The following is an 11509-nucleotide window of genomic DNA, read 5'->3' on the forward strand; positions in this document are numbered from 1 at the left end:
CACAGTGCTCCTTGGGAAATCTTTTTGTATCCAAATCCGGCTTTAAACTTCTTCACAACAGTATCTCGGACCTGCCTGGTGTGTTCCTTGTTCTTCATGATGCTCTCTGCGCTTTTAACGGACCTCTGAGACTATCATAGTGCAGGTGCATTTATACGGAGACTTGATTACACACAGGTGGATTGTATTTATCATCATTAGTCATTTAGGTCAACATTGGATCATTCAGAGATCCTCACTGAACTTCTGGAGAGAGTTTGCTGCACTGAAAGTAAAGGGGCTGAATAATTTTGCACGCCCAATTTTTCAGTTTTTGATTTGTTAAAAAAGTTTGAAATATCCAATAAATGTCGTTCCACTTCATGATTGTGTCCCACTTGTTGTTGATTCTTCACAAAAAAATACAGTTTTATATCTTTATGTTTGAAGCCTGAAATGTGGCAAAAGGTTGCAAAGTTCAAGGGGGCCGAATACTTTCGCAAGGCACTGTATCTGTCTGTTCCCAAGCTCTGTTCCTTGCTTCATGATTAATGTTTGTATGTCTTGTTCCTTATTAATCGTTGACTCCCCGTACCTGCTTCTCTACTCCAGCGTCCATCCTTACAGAATCCTGAAGCCATCAAACGAAGCATCGGGGAGTGCTGGCTTTCCGCTTGGTGGTGACGCCGATAGAACCAGGGATGCCTAAGCCAGCTCGTCCAACTTCCACGCCCTAGCTGGCTCAAGGGTTTTCTTGCCCGGTTGGCTCTTGCCCACGTCAGGCCTCAGCCAGATCGCCAGGGTTTTACGCCTTTATGCAAAGCGTCTTGGGGGGTACTTTCACTGCTGCTCCCCCTTCCTGGCTCTCAACGGCGCCAGGTTCCCCAACATTACGCACACCTGCCACCATCATTACACCTGCCTTCCCCCAGTCACGCGCATCAGCAATTATTGGACTCACCTGGACTTAATCACCTGTGCCATTACCTCCACTATATCTATCTGTTCCCTGCTTCAGGATTAATGTTTATATGTGGTTGTGTTTTACCCGTGTGCTGACGCTGTTCCTGTCTTGTTCCTTATTAAACGTTGACTCCCTGTACCTGCTTCTCTACTCCAGCATCAGTCCTTACAAACACACAATATCAAACTAAAGTGTGAAGGCTTATTCAACTTTTTTAACACAAGTCCTTTACCACTCCTTGGTTAGCCAGCATCTGCCTCCTCAGGTGATGCTGCAGATGAATCAGTTCCCTCTTTATACTGCATCTTATTGATGAAACGGTATTAATGGGAAAAGGTCAGCTTCACAGTCAAGTTCCAGCCAAAGCCTACCCAGCCCTCATTCTAGGCTTGTGCAATTATAGATCTACTATACCCAGCCACCAAGCAGATTGTGTACAGTAAAGGGAGGGAATTGTCATTTGGAATGTGACCCACCAAGCTAGTTGTGAACAGTCATGAGCCATAGCAGTCTGATATGATAAATCTGATTATTTAACATGTTGGATAATCATCAAAAACACAGATCTGTCTGTAAAGACAGACAGGTAGATTGCAGTGTACTTGCAGTGTACTTGTTTGTACTGAAACTACAAATGTAATGGAGTAAGCAGCTGATTTGTCATGTGTCTACAGAAACATGGCGGAGCTGTGTTGAACAGTAATAGAACATGTGGGATGATCCAGTTGTCAGCAACTGGGTGTCTGACTTTCTGTTCAAATCCGTTTCTGAGAAAGTAACGAAGGAGCACAACTTTGGCAGTTTTGGACATTTCATATAGATTAGAACAGCGTGTTTAAGGCACTTGAACACTTGCAGCCCACACTTGGGTCAAAGCCTAATAAAAGGAGATGTATCAGAGAAATCTCTCATCTTGGGGTTGACCATAACAGCCATTGATCAGGGTCAGAAAAAACAGCAGATATGGCTGGACAGCGGATTGTGGTAACCGTGACTCCAGACATGCCCATGGGATGGTACCCATGGAATGGTATCTATAGGATTGTATCCATGGGATGGTATCTATAGGATGGTATCCATGGGATGGTATCTATAGGATGGTATCCATGGGATCAATCAATCAATCAAATGTCTTTATAAAGCCCATCGTACATCAGCTGATGTCACAAAGTGCTGTACAGAAACCCAGCTTAAAACCCCAAAACAGCAAGCAATGCAGGTGTAGAAGCACAGTGGCTAGGAAAAACTCCCTAGAAAGGCCGGAACCTAGGAAGAAACCTAGAGAGGAACCAGGCTATGACGGGTGGCCAGTCCTCTTCTGGCTGTGCCGGGTGGACATTATAACAGAACATGGCCAAAATGGTCAAATGTTCATAGATGACCAGCAGGGTCAAATAATAATAATCACAGTGGGTGTAGAGGGTGCAACAGGTCAGCAACTCAGGAGTAAAGGTCAGTTGGCTTCTGTTATGGGATTTTTATGAATAATGACTCAATTATGTATACATTTAGCTTAGAATTATAACTAAACAGAATACTACTCTGTTACTGTATGAATCTTATTATAATCATAATACTGAATATAAGGTGTGTAGTTTTAGTCAATAATTAGAACAAGGACTTTCTGTTCCTTGTTAGAAACGAATGGAGCTATCGTCAGACCGGCTGTAATACTGTGTTCCTTACAGGACATTCTGTCCCCACACAGGGAGGGGACAGACCTTGGGCTTGTAGTAGATTGTTTAACAGGTGGCAGACAATGTGAGAAGCTTTGTGAACTATATTGCCATTGTATCTGAGGGGAGGAGGGACATTTATGACGAAATGTGAGGTATATAAACCAATGGGGAGAGAGAGCGAGAGAGAGAGAGAAGAGTGGGAAAAAGAGAGAGAATTAGAGAGAGAATACTTAAATTCACACAGGACATCAGATAAGACAGGAGAAATACTCCAGATATAACAGACTGACCCTAGCCCCACGACACAAACTATTGCAGCATAAATACTGGAGGCTGAGACAGCAGGGGTCGGGAGACACTGTGGCCCCGTCCGACAATACCCCCGGACAGGGGCAAACAGGCAGGATACAACCCCACCCACTTTTCCAAGGCACAGCCCACACACCACTAGAGGGATATCTTCAACCACCGACTTACCATCCTGAGACAAGGCCGAGTATAGCCCACAAAGATCTCCCCCACGGCACGAACCCAAGGGGTGCACCAACCTAGACAGGAAGATCACGTCAGTGACTCAACCCATTCAAGTGACACACCCCTCCTAGGGACGGCATGGAAGAGCACCAGTAAGCCAGTGAGTCAGCCCCTGTAATAGGGTTTGAGGCAGAGAATCCCAGTGGACAGAGGGGAACCGGCCAGGCAGAGACAGCAAGGGTGGTTCGTTGCTCCAGTGTCTTTCCGTTCACCTTCACACTCCTGGGCCAGACTACACTCAATCACAGGACCTACTGTCACGGTATTCGTTGCCGGAAGATGAGGAATCATCGGACCAAAGCACAGCATGGTAAGTGTTCATGCTTTCTTTATTAAAACTGAACACTATAACAAAAATAACAAAGAGCAGAACCGAAACAGTCCTGTAAGGTGCAAACACTAAACAGAAATTAACTACCCACAAAAACAATGTGGGAAAAAGCTACCTAAGTATGGTTCCCAATCAGAGACAACAATAGACAGCTGTCCCTGATTGAGAACCATACCCGGCCAACACAAAGAAATACAAAAACATGGAAAAAGGAACATAGAATGCCCACCCAAATCACACCCTGACCAAACCAAATAAGACACATAAAAGCTCTAAGGTCAGGGAGTGACACCTACTGAAGAGATGAGTCTTCAGTAAAGACTTAAAGGTCGAGACTGATTCTGCATCTCTCACATGGATAGGCAGACCATTCCATAAAAATGGAGCTCTATAGGAGAAAGCCCTGCCTTTAGAAATTCTAGGGACAGTGAGGAGGCCTGCGTCTTGTGATCATAGCGTACGTGTAGGCATGTACAGCAGGACCAAATGAGAAAGATAGTGTAATGCTTTGTATGGTATCTATGGGATGGTATCCAGGCAGAGTGTTAGTAGGGTAAAGCGTAGTGGCTCGACGACTGCAGAATTCCAGAGGCAACATTCCAGCAGCAGAGAACGGTCAGATTGAGAACTGGAGCTGGAACAAGACATGGAGATACCACGGAGACGCAGGCAGGGTGCCTGGCCCTTTAAGATACACGCATGCACACAGACACACACACACACACACACACACACACACACACACACACATACACACACACAGACACCTCTTCAGGTAGTAGGAACATCTAGTGTGGGAGGTATAAGACAAAGCCTATTATCCCTGTACGGACTCAGACACACCAATAACATTTGCTGGCTGAGAGTAGTTAGCACTTCTGAAACAAATTTGAGAACAGAGTGCGCACCAATTTTACGTATAGAATCACGTGAGATCCACATTCTGTGCGATGTGTGTGAGCCTTAACATACAATTAAGAGGACATAAACAGTCTCCAATCCCACACAGGACAGTGTGCTCACTATCAGCTCAGGGCCATTGCTCTGGGTGTTACTAAACACTGGGGCCACCACAGCTCCATCCATAGTAGACCCCCTAACTGAGATGCTGTCCTACACTAACCATTCCTCTGACCTCTCATCCCCAGCAGACTCTACTGTCCCTGTCTGAGCTTCATACTTCCACATGATTTGCAGGCTGATGGGTTAAAACCACAGACACCCGTACGACCATCTCTGATAAGGTGTGAGGGAGGTGATGGGTGAGGAATGCATTGGGTAGGGTAAGGGGCAGGGGGAGATGGGAGATTAAACCTGAGAAGATCACCCACCATGAGGAATGTCAGGAACAACAAGAGGATGAGGGAAGGAGAAGGGGGGAAGGAGACAGAGGGGGAGGAGAGGGGGGAAAATAGGGAGAGTATGTAAGAGAGAGAGAGACGGGGGCGCAGAGTGAGCAATGGTTTAGAGTGGTGTATGTGTGAGTGGGAGAGAGTGAAAGAAAAAGAGAGAAAGTATATGAGAATGTTAAAGGGATTTGGGCTGGTCTGTCCTCATGTGTGGTTGGGTAGTGTACAAAGGGCTGAGGGGGCCAGAGCTGTGCACCTGTCAACTGGAGAGAAGGGGAGAGGAGAGGAGAGAAAGAGGAGATGAAAGAGGAGATGACAGACATTCCTTCACCACCGCTGCCATTCCTTAGCCATGCACCCAGCCCTGAGGCACTAACACACAGATAGCTAGCCTGGCAAGCTCCATAGCTACTAATAGGGAACCAGAGATGGCTAAAGCTGAAACAGTCTGGTGATATGACATCATGAATATAAGTATGACTATAGTCCTCTATTGTGACCATGACTTTTAGTGACCATGACCTCCTATGAATGACGATAACATGACCGTGTTCCAAACCTTTCTGCGGCTCCCAGACTGGAAGTGGTCTCTGTCAAGCACTCTCCCACACGCCCCATTTCCTTCTATAGAAACGTGGGATCGCCCCTCGCTTTTCCCCGGGAAGCTCCGGTTGGCCACTTCCTGTGCCGCTCCCAGTCTGTGAATAAACAGAACATTTCTGTGTCTGCGTGTCTCATTGCTTACCCCCCCCCCCCCCTCACCCACACACTGACTCTCTTGCCATGTCTCCTATCTGTGTCTATCTTTCAAACAAACACACACCAAACTACACCCTTTCCCCAGCTTCACCCCACTTTGTCTGTTCATCCTCATGCAAAAAAATAACAAAACTACATCCATCCCATCCATCACACAGCGAGGATCCTAGTCCAGGCCTCTCAGCGAGACACATCCAGAGACTGCTCGCGAGTAGCCTCTCCTCCACAATCGCAACCCAGAAAGGGATCTTCAATAACAGGCTGAGTCAAATGGGGACCTGGTGTAGATCTGGCTGTTCTGTTTATTATCTGTAGTGTCAGTAGTGATGTTCGCATACAGTAGCACCTCCAGATAAACCCTGGGGCTGTAGGGGTCATCTGATACCTCCTCAGCTTTGATAGCTTCCTCTCGGACCCTAGGTCTGGGGAATGTTTCATGGGGTCCACAAATATGTCACCCACCCCCAAACTACTAACCCAACTCCTCAGCCCCAGATTCACCCCTCGACTTGTCACCCGGGTCATCCTAAGTCAAATCCTTACCTCCATCCCCCCGCCTGATAGAGGTGAGGAGAAAGAGAGGAGGGTGAGATACATAGCGTTCAAAAGTTAGAAATCAGCTTAAAGTCTTTGCTGAAAAACAAAACCTCCCTCACACATTCTCTCACACATGAACATGTACACACACACACACACACACACACAGGCAGAGAGCAGGAGCGGCTCCGGTTGGTACCAGGCTTCTGATAAGGAGGTGTGGAGTGTTCTGTGTCTTGTCACTGAGCCGTAGTGTACCTCCTCCACACAACTACGTTACGAGCTCACAAACACACACGCACGCACGCACACACACACACACACACACACACAATCAAGATATTGCCGACAGACACGGCTTCCCTGTTTCTATTTCATAAACGTTGATTTGGAGAATACAGTGTGTAAGTAAAGAAGGGGACTTCCTTATAGTTGACGTTGGGAACGCCTCTTTCTTCATTTACCTAGTTTATATTGCATGCAATCCTTCGGCTATATGTAAACTAAATATGTAACCTCCTGGATGAAGTACCAGCAGCTTTCTTGTACTCAGAAAGGCAGATACACACAGACGAGTTACTCACTGGAGCACAAATTACAAGCCAAAAAGGACGTGTTTTGGTTGGAAGAGAAGGGTGTGTGTTGTGTAAAAGGTTGTGTTTGACGTGTTGCAGATATCTTAACAAATCGTTACATTTTTGTGTGTCAGGGTGTCTCCCCCTCCATACCAGTCCAGCTCTCCCCCTGACCTGCTCATGCAGGGTGCAGAGGTGGAATACTTTTAGGAGTACGTAGGCCACAGATGCTGTCTTCCCACAAGGCTCTGGGATTCATCTACCCATGGAAGGAGAAGGTGAGTGAAAATGATGGACTAAAGCAAAACTTCTTCCTACACATACCTCAGTCTCCCTGATGTTACCGCAGCAGAGGACACAGTGCCCAATTACAGAGTGAAATTCCTGTACTTGAAGTCTTCATCAAGTCTGATCGTTTGATCACCTTCTTTGTTTTCTGAATGTAAATCGGGGGAGTTCCATCACTCTAGGATTGGAGACGTCCTAATGGAAATTGAATAGGGAAACATGTTGATGGAGAAGCTACCAAATAAATCCATTGTTGTTAAGCACCTGTTGCGCAATCTAATCTCGGTCAGTGTTTTAAAATGATCTCATTTTATGGGCTGATTCATTTCATTTCTATCACCAGTGGATACTCCGTGTTAGTCGGTAACTGAATCAATGTTTTGTTTACGTAGTAAACCTGGGCAACAGTGTCCACCACAGCAGCCCATATTCACATGGTTTTATCAGGATCATTCACCTTCAATACACTCAGATGTAACTAACCCCTGCCATATGTCCTGATAAACCCTGATAAACCCATATTCACATGTTTTTTATCAGGATCATTCACCTTCAATACACTCAGATGTAACTAACCCCTGCCATATGTCCTGATAAACCCTGATAAACCCATATTCACATGGTTTTTATCAGGATCATTCACCTTCAATACACTCAGATGTAACTAACCCCTGCCATATGTCCTGATAAACCAACCTGTGGTTCCAAACATGGAATTCATCATATAAGGGAGGACCTGGCCTAGAACTTTCTGTGTTTGGCGAGTCCAAGCCCTCCTTGGACTCGCCAAACACAGAAAGTTCTAGGCCAGGTCCTCTCTTCAGAGAGACACCGTGGGAGGTGCCTCTAGGTCTCATATGGTAGGGGTGTATGAGGGGAGCACTGTGGTTAAGTGGGGGGTTGTGACGTGGGAGATATTAATGTCGGTGAGGTAAGTGAGAGGGAGACCTAGAGGCACCTCCCACGGTGTCTCTCTGAAGAGACTGAGGAGGTCTAGGAAGATGGAGGGATGTGTAGGGGATGAGGAGGAACGTAGGGGGATGTAGGTGTAAGTCAGACTTAGGGAGTTGTAGCGGCGTTTGGGGTGTAAGGAAGGAGGGAACAAAAGGAGGTGTAGGAGTACAGATGGAGGAGAGGACTGGGGAGGAGTAGATGGGATGTAAGGGGGAGGTGTACCGAATTGAGAAAGGTTGTAGGAAGGTGTAATTGAGAGTTTGAGGAGAGAACACGTGCACACTTTCCAACCATGCCCGCTCCATTGTAAGAGGCTAATGAGGCGGATGAGCGCTGCGCCGGGGCGAGAGAGACAAACGCTGGATATGAGAAAGCATGGCTCAGAGCCAGCAGATCGCTCTCTCACACACACGTACAACTCATTGTGGTTAAGTAATCATGCCTTTGGAATGTGTACAAGTTCACATCAACTGGGGGGGGGGCATTGTCTCTGGGTCGAACTTCCCCTTTGTGACATAGAGATAGATGTTGGTACCAACGATCACATACATCACTTGGGACAGACACACAGTCACATGGCTAATCTGCCAAACTGATCTTTTGAGAAGTTGTAGAACACAGCTTTTTTGATTTTATTCTAGTTTTAGAAGAAGTGATATATTTGAGTTTGTTTTGTATGCCAACTCAAATAGTATTTCTATAATACACCATCAATAGGAGTGGCCAAGTAAAACAGATTAATAGATAATGACAGCTTTAATAAACAAAGACGAAATCAATGTACTAACTGTCCATTGGTGCTCACAGCCCTGGGCAACTTGGCACTGAAGGGAGCTGAGAGCCAAAAATGACAGTTCATGGTTAAATGACAGCCCAGTCAGCAGCCCCACCGTGATACCCCTCCCAGCCCTGTGTCTGGCCAGCCTGGTGAGGTGAGGTGCAGCATCAGCCCTCAGTCAGATGATGGTACTGGAGGGTGTAACATTTGAGGAGTTTAGAGGATCCCTAACACCAACACAGAATTCCTCTGACCAGCTGCTGGTACTAGGGATGATTGGTGGCAGTCACACACCAGCTCCCTCACTCACTCACACATACACAAGCTCTCATAGGTTTGTACATGTGTAAAAACACTTGTCGACTCTCTCTGCCACACGCACACACAGTCAATCACAAATGAACAAGGGCACACACAGCGTGTATGTACACCACTCCACACTCATAAACTACACTAAACTCTTAAGTGTTCTTTCAACCAAATAAATGGTATATTGTTGAAGGTAAATTAATAACCCAGACTGACATGGACCATGGGAGGGAGTACCATTAGCATAGCTTTGAAAGCTCCACATCTAAACAGCTTAATAATGACCGACTATTTCAGTACAGAGAAACGCCCAGGGAAACCTCCACACCCATGATCTTATCTCCACTATTTACGCCCTAATTTCCCATCACCAGACCAGCCACTGGATCTTATATATCAGACATCATGCCTGGGGCTCTTACATCTTTCAAAGATACATGTATTACAAATAGGGATTGATGTAGAAGTTATTCAAGATATTAATTCAATATTGTCTAACACATGAAGCTGCCAGTTGAGGCAAATCAAGTATTTTTGCACAAAAAAATAAATATTTGACTGACTGATCTTTGAAGAGGGCATATCAAAAGTGCTTTCAAAGCAATTCCAGGAAAGCCTGTGAATTCCCGTTGCCATGGCTCTGAGTGGAATTAACTCAGCTCTCTCCTTAGGGTCAAACAGCCTGACTTGGATCCCCAAATCCAAAAGACAAACATAACACCTGCTGGTTACATGCCACTTTCCCAAGCTAATTAATATTGTATTTGTTGGCTAATATGGTGAATGAATGGAGTACTATAGATATGAATGATTTGGGTAACATGTATTACCATGCCGTGTGTCTGAAGGAAGCAGCATGCTAAGAGTCGCTCATGGTATTTTAATGGACTGAATTGGATGACTTAATCAATGCAAAACACTCCAGCACATGTCCTTGTAATTTTCCCTCAAACCGATGTCCGTTACAGTGCCTTGCAAAAGTATTCATCCCCCTTCGCGTTTTTCCTATTTTGTTGCATTACAACCTGTAATTTAAATAGATTTTTATTTGGATTTCATGTAATGGACATACACAAAATAGTCCAAATTGGTGAAGTGAAATGAAAAAAATAACTTGTTTCAAAAAATGTATAAAAAATGTAAATGGAAAAGTGGTGCGTGCATATGTATTCACTCCCTTTGCTATGAAGCCCCTAAATAAGATCTGGTGCAACCAATTACCTTCAGAAGTCACATAATTAGTTAAATAAAGTCCACCTGTGTGCAATCTAAGTGTCACATGATCTGTCACATGATCTCAGTAGATATACACCTGTTCTGAAAGGCCTCAGAGCCTGCAACACCACTAAGCAAACGGCACCATGAAGACCAAGGAGCTCTCCAAACAGGTCAGGGACAATGTTGTGGAGAAGTACAGATCAGGGTTGGGTTATAAAAAAAAATCTGAAACTTTGAACATCCCATGGAGCACCATTAAATCCAGCACCAAAACTCACAGACCAGGCAAGGAGGGCATTAATCAGAGAGGAAACAAAGAGACCAAAGATAACCCTGAAGGAGCTGCAAAGCTCCACAGCGGAGATTGGAGTATCTGTCCATAGAACCACTTTAAGCCATACACTCCACAGAGCTGGGCTTTGCGGAAGAGTGGCCAGAAAAAAAGCCATTGCTTAAAGAAAAAAATAAGCAAACACGTTTGGTGTTCGCCAAAAGCATGTGGGAGACTCCCCAAACATATGGAAGAAGGGGTACTCTGGTCAGACGAGACTAAAATTGAGCTTTTTGGCCATCAAGGAAAGCGCAATGTCTGGCGAAAACCCAACACTACTCATCACCCGAGGCCATCATCATGTTTTTCATCAGCAGGGACTGGGAAACTGATCAGAATTTAAGGAATGATGGATAGCGCTAAATACAGGGTAATTCTTGAGGGAAACCTGTTTCAGTCTTCCAGAGATTTGAGACTGGGACGGAGGTTCACCTTCCAGCAGGACAATGACCCTAAGCATGCTGCTAAAGCAACACTCGAGTGGTTTAAGGGTAGACATTTAAATGCCTTGGAAATGCCTAGTCAAAGCCCAGACCTCAATCCAATTGAGAATCTGTTGTATGACTTAAAGATTGATGTACACCAGGGGAACCCATACAACTTGAAGGAGCTGGAGCATTTTGCCTTGAAGAATGGGCAAAAATCCCAGTGGCTAGATGTGCCAGGTGTAGAGACAGAGGCTTGCAGCTGTAATTCCTGGGAAAGGTGGCTCTACAAAGTATTGACTTTGGGGGGGGTTAATATTTATGCATGCTCAAGTTCTTTTTTTTGGTCTTATTTCTTGTTTGTTTCACAGTAAAAAAAAAAACATTTTGCATCTTCAAAGTAGTAGGCATGTTGCATAAATCAAATTATACAGCCCCCCCAAAAATCTATTTTAATTCCAGGTTGTAAGGCAACAAATTAGGAAAAATGTCAAGGGGG

The sequence above is a fragment of the Oncorhynchus clarkii genome, chromosome 33, assembly GCF_045791955.1.
Source record: "Oncorhynchus clarkii lewisi isolate Uvic-CL-2024 chromosome 33, UVic_Ocla_1.0, whole genome shotgun sequence".
NCBI lineage: Eukaryota > Metazoa > Chordata > Actinopteri > Salmoniformes > Salmonidae > Oncorhynchus > Oncorhynchus clarkii.